Source organism: Culex quinquefasciatus, chromosome 1 (assembly GCF_015732765.1).
Source record: "Culex quinquefasciatus strain JHB chromosome 1, VPISU_Cqui_1.0_pri_paternal, whole genome shotgun sequence".
NCBI classification, from domain to species: Eukaryota; Metazoa; Arthropoda; class Insecta; order Diptera; family Culicidae; genus Culex; species Culex quinquefasciatus.
In genome coordinates this window covers 54,280,603-54,296,014 of record NC_051861.1, presented here as the reverse complement: position 1 = coordinate 54,296,014, position 15,412 = coordinate 54,280,603, and the positions used below count along the sequence as shown (strand labels likewise).

General features: G+C 36.1%; 1 protein-coding gene across 9 annotated transcripts in view; it reads right to left on the bottom strand.

Annotated features, from left to right (window-relative positions):
• LOC6034748 overlaps positions 1-15,091 on the bottom strand; it is a 43,552-nt gene extending 28,461 nt beyond the window's left edge. For 3 of the 9 annotated variants that reach the window (XM_038248745.1, XM_038248744.1, XM_038248743.1), the window contains exon 1: positions 13,802-14,988. The gene's annotated coding sequence lies outside the window, so the exon portion shown is untranslated. Of the gene's footprint in view, positions 1-13,801 lie in introns of all 9 variants that reach the window. The other 6 variants (XM_038248737.1, XM_038248741.1, XM_038248739.1 and 3 more) reach the window with 6 other exon arrangements.
• Between the last annotated feature and the right edge of the window lie 321 nt (positions 15,092-15,412).

Genomic DNA, 15,412 nt, shown 5'->3' with positions numbered 1-15,412 from the left:
TGCTAAAATTGGCTAGAACTATGGGATAATTTTGACCAATTTCGTCGGGGTCATTATTTTGGCCATGAAATGGGGTCCTTAAGCTAAAATTATTCTAAAAGTTGAAATTTTGAAAGTTGATTTTTTAATTATTTGATATACCCCTAAAGGACTTAGTTTAAAATGGTTAGAACTATGGGATAATTTTGACCAATTTCGTCGGGGTCATTATTTTGGCCATGAAATGGGGTCCTTAAGCTAAAATTATTCTAAAAAGTTGAAATTTTGAAAGTTGATTTTTTTAATTATTTGATATACCCCCTAAAGGACTTAGTTTAAAATGGTTAGAACTATGGGATAATTTTTACCAATTTCGTCAGGGTCATTATTTTGGCCATGAAATGGGGTCCTTAAGCTAAAATTATTCTAAAAAGTTGAAATTTTGAAAGTTGATTTTTTTAATTATTTGATATACCCCCTAAGGGACTTTGTTAAAATTGGCTAGAACTATGGGATAATTTTTACCAATTTCATCGGGATCATTATTTTGGTCATGAAATGGGGTCCTTAAGCTAAAATTATTCTAAAAAGTTGAAATTTTGAAAGTTGATTTTTTTAATTATTTGATATACCCCCTAAAGGACTTAGTTTAAAATGGTTAGAACTATGGGATAATTTTTACCAATTTCGTCAGGGTCATTATTTTGGCCATGAAATGGGGTCCTTAAGCTAAAATTATTCTAAAAGTTGAAATTTTGAAAGTTGATTTTTAATTATTTGATATACCCCTAAAGGACTTAATTTAAAATGGTTAGAACTATGGGATAATTTTGACCAATTTCGTCGGGGTCATTATTTTGGCCATGAAATGGGGTCCTTAAGCTAAAATTATTCTAAAAAGTTGAAATTTTGAAAGTTGATTTTTTTAATTATTTGATATACCCCCTAAGGGATTTTACTAAAATTGGCTAGAACTATGGGATAATTTTGACCAATTTCGTCGGGGTCATTATTTTGGCCATGAAATGGGGTCCTTAAGCTAAAATTATTATAAAAAGTTGAAATTTTGAAAGTTGATTTTTTTAATTATTTGATATATCCCCTAAAGGACTTAGTTTAAAATGGTTAGAACTATGGGATAATTTTGACCAATTTCGTCGGGGTCATTATTTTGGCCATGAAATGGGGTCCTTAAGCTAAAATTATTCTAAAAAGTTGAAATTTTGAAAGTTGATTTTTTTAATTATTTGATATACCCCCTAAGGGATTTTACTAAAATTGGCTAGAACTATGAAATAATTTTGACCAATTTCATCGGGGTCATTATTTCACCATGAAATGGGGTTTCAAGCTAAAATTAATCCGATAAATTAACTTTTGAGAGTTCTTTTTTTATTTTGTTATATTCGCTAACGGAATTGATTTATTTATTGAGAATTTTTGAAGTGTGAATAACAAAAACTGTTATTATTTTCACAGAGCCAGGAAGTCGGAGCTGACGTTGAAGTTCGAGCTGGAGTGTGACCTCGGAGACTGCATCGGATTCATCTAATTTTCAGCAACTTTTACTTGGAGTCGGAATCTGTGAAGTCGGGTATTTTTGAGAGCTAAAGTCGTCGTTGACGTCATATCCTGCATCCAGTGTCGGAGTTGTCTTCAAAGTATGGATTCAAAGTCGCTTGGAGGTACCCGACTCTACAGCCCTGACTAGTACAGAGGAGTTATGGCAACTGCAGGTTTATTTGCAAATTATAAATAAACCAAAACAATAACTTTTTTTGTTATGGAGACATACCAGTGCAATAACATTTTTTGTTATTATGCTGCTCCACCTCTCCGCACAAAATAACAAATCTTGTTATTCCTTCATGATTCCTTCTGTGTTATTGGTTTGTTATTGCAATAACAACATAATAACAGTTTAAGTTATTCTTCGAACAAATCTTTGTTATTGATTTTTGTTATTTTAACAACTAATCCGATCATCCCAATAACATATTTCGATCTTCTCACAATATCAAAAACTGACCTTCCCAAGTTATTTCCGTCTGCTCGGGTCCCCAGATTCGATCCGATGACTTCGACGATTTGTTGTTATCTCCACGGCAGGTCCAGGCGCGCTTCCACATCTCTCCACGGGGCTTCATAGTTAACAAGCTGGCCCAAGCGTCAATAAGAAGGCTGCTGTCTGTTTTGTTAGCTAAAAAACTTAACTCCAACGAAGGATGTCATTGGAATTGAAGTTTTATAAGTTTGTTTCAAATCAGTTTTTATAACTCCACTATATAACTTTGTTAAAACAAACCGTTTCAACTGTCATTTCGATTACCGTACCACGAAGTTATATTGAAAATCGGTATGATTTTGATTTGTTGTTTTCTCTATCGTAAACTCTATAAGCTGATAATTTTTGTAGCTTTTACCAGCGATATGTTCACAAATGAATCGGCCAACAATCATAACTATTGCAATCTTCAATACATAAACATTTTTGAAACTCTAAATTCCTCATGTACAAATCTACACCACCTATCAACACGCAATATCAAGTTGAGTATGTATGTTGAGCATCAGTTATTATATTATATATGATATTATATTATATTATAATCTATTCTCCGATAACATTTGTGTAACAAAGCGAGAAAACCTAATGTTATTTTTGCAATTCCGTCGTGAAACTACTTACTTTTCCTGTCATTCTTGAACGACGAAATAGCCTACTTTTCTGTACCAAAAATAACAGAATCGAATAGCAACACTTTTCAAAATAAATGCTGAAAAGTTCTACTTTTCAGCACTCAAACGGGTGCTGAAAAGTTGAACTTTTCAGCACTTGTTTCGAAAAGTAACACTTTTCAACATTTTTTTGATTTAAACGATTTATTGACAAAAAAAATGAAAATTTGACATAAAATTTCACTCAGTGTGTGTTTTTTGGAATTGCAAAAAATGTTGTATGGAACTCGTTGCAAAACTTGATTTTTTCAGCACTCTTCGTATTTATCCAACTCGGTGAACCTCGTTGGATAAATGTACGACTCGTGCTGAAAAAATCCTCTTTTTGCAACTTGTTGCATAAACTACTATTATAGAATGGTTGGCCATGCCCATTTTTTAGAAAATGTGCCGTGACAATGTTAGATAAGCAGTGTAACAAACTGTGCAATATTGTTTTTATTCAACAAACTGATTTCGAGTAAAACATTGCAGATGAGGGAACAACATCTTGGCATATCAGCACTTTGACGTTCAATTACAGCTCATAAAAAGTGTTTTCAAGTGAAATAAAGTGATAAATAGCTCAATAGGAAGTGAGCAAGCATGTTTCTATCAAAAGTGTTTCAAAATGAATTGTTTAAATAGTGAAAATTATCAAATTGGATGGAGTTAGGAGCAAGTGCCCAAACATTTGAAAATATTCCCTATGTTGTGTGTTAAAGTTGGAAAAGAGTGATGTTGACTGTGTTTTAACACTTGTGGGGCACAAATCTCAAGAGTTACATAAGTCAGTTATACAAGTAGTGAAACAAACTGTTATTTAACTAACGTTGATTTTTTTATCGTATGTTGATCAAACTCAGCTGTCTAACTATTATTCAACAGACAAGTTATGAGTGCTACTTGGGAAAGTTTTGATTATTATAGAGTGTCTCATTGTTCCTGCCAAGTGCGTCTACAATGAGACAGTTGAATAACTCTGGCTGTAGACATCAGATCGACTTCATATTTTGGTCAATGCTAGAACACTGAAATAGAATGAAAATGTAACAAAAAGCTCATGAAAAAATGCAGATGAAAAAAATACAAAAAACATTGAAAGTTGAAATCCAAAAGTGTCTCATTGATGACTACAATTTTTGTTCACTAAAATGCCAATATCTCGGCTTTGCGTGGACATAAATTGAATGTTAAAAATAGCAAAATGATCTCCGTAAAATTTCCTTTAAGCTGATTGCATTAGTTTTGGCTGCAAAATTTTTTGGCTCGTTTAAGGGAGTGATTTTTGAAATTTTTTGGCTAAAAATACAAATTTTTCTCCCTAAAACGCCCTGCCATGCTCAAACACAAGCTTTTATGGACCGTGTCTGTACAGGAATTTGTTCAAGGGACATTAAACTATAACTTGAAGCCCAAGGCGACCAAATTTGAGTGACTTTGAATGAAGCTGAAACTATACAAAACACAACACATTCTATTCACACGATTCGCACGCTCCATACCAACATGTAACAAGTGGCTTTCCCGGCGTCGGTTCTAATGTCATCGATTCTTGATGCGTTTTTTTTCTTTTTCCTAAAAATAGGCCAACTATTACGCATCATTTGTACTGGTTTGACTGTGTGCCTTACTGAAGCCGCGATGGTGAAACTCTTCAAAGCAAGTTTATTTAGGCAACTGTCTTTCTATTGAAGCAAAATGCCAATATAGCCGAAATCAATACCCGAATGGGTATTGTTCTAATAGTGTCATAAAAGTTTGTGCCGTCTGCTATTTATTTAACAAGAACCATTATCCCAGACGGTCCCGGTGGCATTTTTCGAGACGAGATTTGTCTGATCACGCCTTCCGTCGGACGGGGAAGGAAATGTTGGCCCCGGACTAACCTAAAAAGGTTAGGTCGTTAACTCAGTCCAGGTGTAGGAGTCGTCTCCCTGGGTCCTGTGTCGGTGGAATCGCTGGTAGGCAGTTGGACTAACAATCCAAAGGTCGTCAGTTCGAATCCCGGGGTGGATGGAAGCTAATGTGTAAAAAGAAGTTTGCAGTTGCCTCAACAACCAAACCTTCGGACACCTAGTTTCGAGTAGGAATCTCGCAATCGAGAACGCCAAGGCAATGCTGTAAGAGCGAATAATTTGATTTTTTTAATTTTTTTTCGTTATGCGGCGATCATCCCAGTTGAGGTTATGTTTAATTTTACCGGTGTTATTTCTGCATTTTGCTTGCTTTAAAGTTCAATTAAAATAATAATTAAACATTATTACACTTAACCCTGTGTTGATTATCGTGTGAACAGCAGCACCGGGAAGATGGATTTTTGTGGTGTTCTTTTTGTGCTGTATTCGTGATCGTGTTCATGTCGAATTCTATGGAAGGTACGAAGCCGCATGTTTAGATTCTTGTGTCTCTGTTGTTTTATTTGTGGTTCTATGTGGAGTATTAGCTTTACAATTATTTTTATTTTTTACAGCTTTAAATTAAATGTCTACATGTAAATTTATCTACTCACTATATGATTTATTTAAATGTTCATATTATTCCTTATCCCATTCCTTTCCTGTAGCATACCATCTCCTCATACCATATATGATCAAATTGCTTAAATTAACGAAACTTTCTAAAACAGCATGGGAACCATCTGAATCATTTATATTTTAAATTACTGCTTTTTTACAGCTTCCTGGAATCATCTTGATTTTATTTATTATATTTATCATATTTATTATATTTATTCTATATACTATATTTATTATATTTATTATTTATCATTATTACAAAACTATATGCTTATTAGATAATACACTACAGACTAACATTTACACTTACAAACACCCAATTCATGTAATACATTACGCATTCAACCATTTTCATCGGCCCGATGAAATTCCTCTAACCCCCATTCCAAACCTCCCAAAAATATTCCGTTCACTTTTAAAAGTGGCATGGGTTCCCTGCACTTTTGCCACTAGTGAACAACAAAAACATCCCCTCACAAATCCCCACGGGACTGTATGGGCGTAGCCTTGGAGCACAGTGTGGAAATTTACGTTCTTAGATATTCTTGGTTGTACCGGGCAGCAATCAAATTGTCTAAGAATATTGAATTGACCATTGTGGCACCCCCTACAGCGTGGTGCAGGCCCGTTATGCTATGAAGCTATGCTATGCTATTATTACACTTAACCCTGTGTTACTAAATAATTTCACACAAAAGGTAATACGATCAGCAGCAGCAATTTTGTTCACTGATCACCAATTTTTAACTCACGAGAAAGAAATGCACGGCCATCACAATTTCTCACTTCTGTTTTAAGCACGTATTGGTGGAACATTTGTTGAACCAAAAATGAAAAAGCCTTAGTATCATTTGTTTGCTAGTTTTACTTTAAAAGCGAATAAACGCGATGGTGAAACTCTTCAAAGCAAGTTTATTTAGGCAACTGTCTTTCTATTGAAGCAAAATGCCAATATAGCCGAAATCAATACCCGAATGGGTATTGTTCTAATAGTGTCATAAAAGTTTGTGCCGTCTGCTATTTATTTAACAAGAACCATTATCCCAGACGGTCCCGGTGGCATTTTTCGAGACGAGATTTGTCTGATCACGCCTTCCGTCGGACTGGAAGTAAATGTTGGCCCCGGACTAACCTAAAAAGGTTAGGTCGTTCATCGGCCCGATGAAATTCCTCTAACCCCCATTCCAAACCTCCCAAAAATATTCCGTTCACTTTTAAAAGTGGCATGGGTTCCCTGCACTTTTGCCACTAGTGAACAACAAAAACATCCCCTCACAAATCCCCACGGGACTGTATGGGCGTAGCCTTGGAGCACAGTGTGGAAATTTACGTTCTTAGATATTCTTGGTTGTACCGGGCAGCAATCAAATTGTCTAAGAATATTGAATTGACCATTGTGGCACCCCCTACAGCGTGGTGCAGGCCCGTTATGCTATGAAGCTATGCTATGCTATTATTACACTTAACCCTGTGTTACTAAATAATTTCACACAAAAGGTAATACGATCAGCAGCAGCAATTTTGTTCACTGATCACCAATTTTTAACTCACGAGAAAGAAATGCACGGCCATCACAATTTCTCACTTCTGTTTTAAGCACGTATTGGTGGAACATTTGTTGAACCAAAAATGAAAAAGCCTTAGTATCATTTGTTTGCTAGTTTTACTTTAAAAGCGAATAAACTTTTTCTTTTAACACACTGTTGTTCGAAAAGCGAATAAACTCTACATTTATTGCAAGACAGCAGAACGGAGCAGAAAGTATCATAGTTCACGCAAGCAGACGAGACTTAAAAATGCGACTAGTGATCGGGATCGTGATCGTCACCGAAACTCACACACTGAAGCAAAACAAGGAGAGGAGAAAGTGAAATAGAGAGAGAAAATTAGAACGAAGTTATTGAGTATGTGAGTAAATATTTAATTGCGCATTTTCTCACGAGTAAACCAAAAAATCCTAAAACAGCTGATGTAGATATTAACAGATATTTCGGATATTTAAGTCTTTGGATTAAATTAATGTTTCTTTATTGAAATAATTCGATGTATTAATTGCTCTGTTTTCAGCGCAAGAGAATAATCCTAAATACAATTAATTACATGTGGAACAAAACAAAATTGGTAAAAGCACGTTTGTTCAACACAGAAAATTATCTTAAGCAACCATGCGCACAAACGTGTACGTTTTGGTGTATCAAACATAAGCAACCATGCGCACCCTCTTATACATGTAGGTGCGCATGGTTGCTTAAGATTATTGCATAGCATTCAGACCCTAAATTTACTATTTTATTAGCAGAAAATTAACCAAAATTATATTCTGTCGATTGAAGCGTGTAGCCCAGGTAGCCCAAATCTATTAGAACTTGACGAAATCAGCATAAAAATGTCGGGTTTTGAAATTGAATAACACAAACCATGAGAATGTTTTTTTCACAGAACTTGATTGATAAAAAGAAAGTTTATTTCTTTGTTATTTTTGTGTAACCTGTTTTTAAAGAGATTTCAAATCTTTTTTCTTAAACAAAGACAGATTCAAATAACCACAAGTCAGTTTTTCTTGTGTGTGACCTACAGCGTCAAAAGCCGGTGCTCTAACTTGAAGGCAACTCGTTCCTCGACAAGGTAAAAGGGTGAAATGATTGTGACATTGGAAAAGTACTTCCTGTTCCTATAGTTAACACCTTCGCGTAAGGCTGGAAGGTGGTATATGTTGGTGCAATGCTTTGCTAGTTATGTCGGTATGTCGCGGATTAAAACATTACGCCTGGAAGAAGATAAGTAGAGCTGGAAGTGAATGATGTCGGTTGAAGAAGTTTTTCACATTTTCTTTTTCATTCTCGAGTGCTGTGGCACCGGCAACTACTCAGGAGAGATACTTTGTTTTTCAGTTGTGGAATTTTGCATTCTATGTGCTGTACTTTATAACAAGTGCTTGCAAAAAGAGCACAAAGCATACCTTCTTTATTAGTTGATTATTTTTTGTTTGATTTATTAATCAAAATTAATTTGCAAATTCTGCTTTTCTTATTACATATCTGAAGTAACACGAGAAAAAAGGCGGATAAGCATTTTGACGGTTTTAACTATGTTGTTTTTCCTCAGGCTTCAAATAACCCTTTCACTAAACTCGAAGTGTAAAACAATTTAAAAAAATAGCTTACCTCCCCAGCTATCTTTAAACACTTCGGAGATTATTAAATAGTTAATTGTTGTCTCAAAATTTGTAAAATGTCCCATCTGAAAAAACAAGCTATTGCACCCATAAAAGTAAATCTTTCCCTGTTCCTGAGAGGAACACCCGTGAAGAGTATCGAGGCCGGCATTTACAAAGCGGATTCAGTGACAGTTTGTCAATCAACTTAATGTTATCATTTTAAGGTTAATGTTAACATTTCATAGGTTGTCTTCCTAAGGTTTCATGATAATGTCCAGTTTGTGATGATACACTAACTTCCCTTTACTAAGCAATCGAATCCAGAAGGGAAAAGATCACCAGTAGTGTTGGTCCGAGCCGGGATTTGAACCCCGATCTACCGCTTACGAGGCGGAAGCGTTACCACTGGGCTATATGGCTCGGACACCCATAAGGTTTGGTTTAAAATAAATAAGTTTGCTCAAATAAATTCAAAATCAACAATTAACCAATGCTTATTTAAGCTAAATTTGAGAAAACTTTTTGCCTTCCTCACCTTGCTGAGGAAAGGCTATAAAATCACTCGAAAAATGAACTTATCAATTTGACCTCGTAGACCCACCTTCACGTATATATATCGACTCAGAATCGTGTCCTGAGCAAATGTCTGTGTGGATGTGTGTAGGTGGGTGGACAAAAAAATTGTCACTCGATTATCTCCGGACTAGATGAACGGATTTTGACCGTATTAGTCTCATTCGATCCGTCTTGAGGTCTCATAGGTCTCTATTTAAAAACAGCAAGTTATGTTAAGTACTTCAAAAGTTATGCTAAAAAAACGATTTTGGCGTATGTCCGGAAGATTGTAAAAAGAGTGTTTTTTGCAAGAAAACCTATCATGTTATACATTTTCAGAAAGGTATTAAAAAGACCTTTCCAATGAACCCAAAACATTGAAGATCTGACAACCCTATCAAAAGTTATCAGCACTTAAGTGTTATTCATACACTTTTTGTAGGCCGGATCTCAGATATTTCAATGAAAATGATGTCCGGGTCCATCATGCGACCTGTCGTTAGTTAGACAATCGAAAGACCTTTCAAATGACAACCATATCAAAAAATATTAGCACTTATTTGTTATTTATACACATTTTGGAGGCCGGATTTCAGATATTGTGATAGAAATATTGTCTGAATCTTCCATTCCAAATATTGAAGGTCTGCGAACCCTATCAAAAGAAATGAGTAATAAGTTGATTTGTTAAACATGTTAAGGGAGAATGTTGCTATTTTTACGGAATGTATTGACTTAATGAATGTGTGGAAGGCACCAACCACCTAAGGGTGGATTAAGTAACGTTTTTTTATAGTTATTTTATTAGCAGTTGTTCATCACTAGTTTTACTGAAAGAATTGAAGTTTAGTGAAAGGTGTCTCTTCACCAACAAATTTGCGTTTTTCAACTCATTTCCTATATGAAACTAATAAAATAATAAAATGGATAAAATCTTGGACTACGACCACACGTTCTCGTTCGAAATTAAATCCTCTCTGGCTCCCAAAACATGCTCGTTCTCCCTAATTATTGCTCACGTTCACCGTAGTGTGAGTTTCAGTTTGGATTGAACTCGAGGGAAACTGCGTTCCACACTGATGGGTACCAAAAATTATTTTTAAACGCGAGGCGACGATTTTGAGCAAGACTTAACACTGCCATGGCGTGCAGCGTGCAGAAGCCAAGTCTCGAACTCGGATAATCTGGCCGCTTGATATTATACAATTCGAATGCGGAATTGACAAAATCTCAAGAATTTCTGTTGGAAGCAGAAAAACGAATTGATATTCCATTTTTGTAAGTTTTTCTCTTTTAATTCGACTATCGTACAATGGATTCACAATTTCGCCTGAAATTATTTTTTTGAAGCAAACCGGTTTGATTCTATTTACAACTATATCGAAATTTGTTTCGTAAACATTCATGACAGGTTCAAATTTCTATTTGTTTATCGACTACTTCCATGGAATCTCATGAAAACCTCATTTCGAGTCGTAATTATTAAATAGAACTGCAAATAGGAAGCAAAGTTCTTCATCCTTTCTTCTCTCAATGTTGCGTTAAATTCAAATACCCAATTATGGTGAGTCCACTACCTTGCAGAGCTGTTCACTGCTTTTAAACCCTGGCGATATTATTCTGGTTCGCCCACTGCCCTCGCCAACCGATCAAACGGTCAAACGGAATGGTTTGAGAGTGTCTGGAACGGGGCCATAATGGCACATACATTCAAGTGTTGAAATGCGTGTGTTTTGGTTCGCTGGTTTAAGCTCCAGACCACGACGACAGACTGGAAAGACGGCCCCGACCACGCAACGTTATTTGTGTGTATTCTTTACTTTTCTTCAATTTCCGGAAAAGACAGACTGCGACTGAGCCACGAGTTTCGCATTCGCACTTTTCATGTTGATAATTCTGCACTTTCCATTGCCAGTATTTTTTTCCCCCGTAAACAAGTAGGCAATGTAACATACCACGAACTGTTTCATATTATTTGATTTTTATCAAATACTATTTTAGCAAACTTCTTTACATACAATAAGGACAATGCACATTAGGGTGATAAGAAATTTTGATTTTTTGTAACAAGAAAAATTAAAAATTTTTGAAAACTCTTAAGAGATACCCTCTGGCTCAATTCTTTAAGCAAAAAATAACTGTACCAATTTTGATCCAAATCGATTCAAGGTTTAAGAGTCGCTATTAATCGTTGAAGTTGGTATGGAAAAAAAACTAAAAAATGTATGAGGAATAGCAATAATTTCAAAATTCCGTCAAAAGGTGGGGTTAAATGTATCATTGTCATTGATCATTGTCAAGTGTGAGATTTTTGTGTGAAATTTTGTGAGAAACAACTTTGTCCAAGACCGCAAAACAATCCGAGTTAACTCGAACGAGGTTATTAGCTTTTGAAAGAAGACGTTTTTGCATGAATTTTGTTTTCACCTACTTTAACGACCTTTAAACCTTAACCGATTTGGCTCAAAATTTTCACAGTTACTTATGTTTACCTAAAGAATCGAGCCAGAGCGATTTTTTATTGTTTTAGAAATCACATTCTTTTTTTTTCGACGTCCACCGGAGACAGGGAGACGACTCCCATACTTGGAATGACTTAACGGCCTAACAATAAGCGAGGCCGGGACCGACGTTTTACGAAGGTTGAAGCAGATGGGAATCGAATCCATGATCATCCGCTTACAAAGCCGACGGCGTAACCATTCGGCCAAGCCTGCTGCTGCGAAGTACTAAACCTGCTAACTTTGAAAAGCGACTTATGGGAATCCAAGTCAGATCGAATGAGACCAAAACGGTCAAAATACGTACAGCCAGTTTGGAGATAATCGAGTGACAACACAGACTCACACAGACATTTGCCCAGAACATGATTCTGAGTCGGTATGAATACGTGAACGTGGGTTTGAGAAGTCAAATTAAGAGGTTCATTTTTCGAGTGATATATACTGCCGTTCTACGCATAATTGTCCCATGTTCAAAAAAGTGCAACTGAGAAAAACACGATTGAAATTTTTCGACCGATTTCTTTGTTTCTACGCATAATTGTCCCGTGGGTTCCTATTCGCCCTATGTGTCCCTAATCACCCCAGTTAGCAGTTTATCACCCTTATTTGTGATGTTCTTGCTATACAACAGGTAAACAAGACATAATGCTTAGTAAAACTAATGATTCCGTGTAAGAAAATACTTGGTGGGACAATTATGCGTAGAAGTTTAACGATGGGACTTGGTGTTGTTTTTAATGAGTTTCCGAACAAAGTACCAGATTTTATGTGTTTTTCTTAAAGTAAACATCAGACTGAACTTAAAAATGTCATAAAGTCAAAATCGTCCAAAACTGACATGGGACAAACGCGATTGAAATTTTTCGACATAATGGAGCACCCGCAGGCAAGCAGTATTTGACAGTTCGCTCCATAAGAAATACACATTGTAGAAAAAAGCAAAAGCTACTCGAATTGAAGTGCTCCATTGTCCCATGTCAGTTTTTGACAATTTTGACCTTTTGACATTTTTAAGTTTAGTTTGTCGTATACTTTTCGAAAAACCCATAAAATCTAGTACTTTGTTCGGAAACTCATCAAAAACAACAGCAAGTCTGGGGACCTTTTGTATATTTTTTTTACTTTCAAAACACAACTGTGACACATGCTTTTCAGAATTTTGTTGACATTATTCACTGTATCTTTTAACTGGTGTAACCAAATAAGTTGAACTTAGAGTTTTTCTTAAAGGATGATATACTAACCGGTTGCTTAATAATGTTTTCTCCATCAATCGTTGTTTTGAACATATTTTCCATCGATTTTCAAAAGTCGATTTTCTCGGAAAGTGCTAAATGATCGTTGTCACAAGATAGCACACAAGCGACGATGTGTTAATATAATTATTGTTCAATGTTTCTTATTTTAACACACACACAGCGATAAAGCTTATTATTTGAACACAATTTTTCAAAATTTAATTTCAAATATTTGGTTTGCGTCCATTTTTTGAAACAAAGTATTCTGTTTGACAGCACGTTCTGTGGGTTCGTCACATTTTATTCACCAAGCCCCGTATTCCAGTGGAAACGCTTCCGCATCGTAAGCGGATTCGATTCCTTAGTAAAGAGAAGGTCATGTATCGTCACAAAGTGGACCATATCAAGACAACCTATGGAATTTGAACATAAACATTAACATGTTAACATTAAGTTGATTGATGAACTGTCACTGAATCCGCTTTGTTAATGCCGGCCCCGATACTCTTCGATGGTATTTCGCTCAGGAACAAGGAAAGAATTACTTTACAGTTTTTTCGATATTTTGCATGAAAATCGAAAAAAAGTGACCACAAATAGCACTCTGTCATGCTTTTATTGTTGATTGATAAAATCAACAAAAGGCTTTAGGACCCTATTAGCCAACGCCTCTATTTACAGCCTCTCAAGGAAGTTTTCTTTTCATTGAAAAACATATGAAATGTGGCCAAAATCGCAGGAAACGCCTACGGTATTAAAAAAATAACATTAAAATATAAAAATATTAAATTAATGCTCAATATTTTGGTTGCTGCAAATGTATCATACCAGTTTTAAATTGCTGTATCGTAGTTAAAAGTTGGAATTACATCAAATTTGTACACAGAAAAAAAACAATTCTCGTAATCGTGAATTAAGTTCACGAATGTGAGAACCACGAAGGAATTTATTCATGAGTATGGTGCATTTTCACCATAAACGTGCCTATATTTCTTCGTTGTTCTCGCATTCGTGAATTTAATTCACGATTTCGAGAATTGATTTTTTCCGTGTAATGTAATTTTGTTTAATAAACTATGTACTTTAAATTTGCCAATTGTTAAAGGGTAAATTCCACAGCAGTATGCTTACCATAAATGAAGAACAAGCTCAATAAAGTATTAATTGCCGCCGGCGCCCGTAATACCGTAATCTCTAATCACGAGTCAAATCTTTCCAACGACAAACTTTCAGAAAAATCTGCTTGTGATGCACGTTTAATCCAGGAGCCTTCTCAATCTCCAAAGTTGCTGTCTGCTGCTATGATTATCGTATTTTCAGGGAAAGTAATGAGACTTTCTCGTGCTTCACTTCACACTTTTAGTAGTAGTATGGTATGCATGCATATTCAGAGCTCTGTGGTATTTTTAATACACGTCGCTGCGAGCAAAAATGGGTACAATACACACGAATGTGCGATACTCACGTGTGTATAGCACATATACTACACACTATACACTAATAACGATTTCCAAAAATAAAATTCTACACTTTTCGTTTTCCTCTCTTCATTGAACAGATTTTCCTCTGGTGAAACAACGGCGAATGATTTTATTTTTCCTTTCTTTTTCACTAATTTATTTGTGCTCTCCTTTCATTCCTCAACTCGCACTTTCTTTAATTCTTGTCAAACGAAATTCACGACACTCTTTTCGCCTTGAAAATGATCCTGCTTTCACGGTAAATTCCAATCCAACTTCCTACAATTGCACTGAAAGAAGTTGAAATGAAAAGAAGGTTAAAACCATTCACGGTCGAATACGTGTAGAATATATGGGATATACCGAGCGACTGAGAGAAGTCGCAGCAAACGCAGACACACGAAAAAATATTTAAGCACCGTCTCCTCTTTTCGATTCACATTGCAATACACTTCCTCATTTTTCTTTTTTGCTTTAACTCACTAATGGACAGAGTACCACTAATTGAATGCTATTTGATTGGCACTTTCCGAATTTAGGACACACAATCGAGCTTCGCCCTGGACACTTATTTAGGGCACACCGCAAGTCACACTGTCACAGCCAGGTCATGGAAGATCCGTCTGGGACACTGAGGCGCAAATACTTCCTTAAATGGCTCTAAGTCCGGCTGGCGTGGAATTCTACACGCGTAGCGGACAGCCTGTTCAAGATCTTCAATGTTCGAGTATTACGTAGCCGTCGCAAGTTGAACCCACAGATTTTCACGACGAAGACGACGACGACGGATGACACATTCTTCTCCCTGAACCCGTGCGTTGGTGCCATGCACACACTCTGTACAAAAAAGGTATATGATCTCACCAGCAGCAGCAGCAGCGCAACAATAACAAGACTCTGGTCTCGCTCGAAAAGCAGCGACGACGGCGGCAGTCAATGACGGAATGAGCTGAGAAAACAACACACCCAGTCCCCTTTTGCTCAACGGTACCGTCGGGCTTCGACTTTGAGCAGTACTCGGTTGCATACTTTAACCGATTGTTTTTAATTTTATTTAACATCACGAAAAAGTGCCTCGAGAGTTGATAGATAATTACTAAACAAGAAAATAACTATTCTACAGCAATGTCGAATTTTCAATTTGAAGAGAGATAATGATAAAATTGTATTTGACCTTGAGCCTTAACTGCTACTTAAGTTGCATAGATGTAACGATCAAGACCTCTTAGGATCTAGACAGTCTCGACAGACTCTCTGGTCTCGGGTTGCTTTCATGACCATC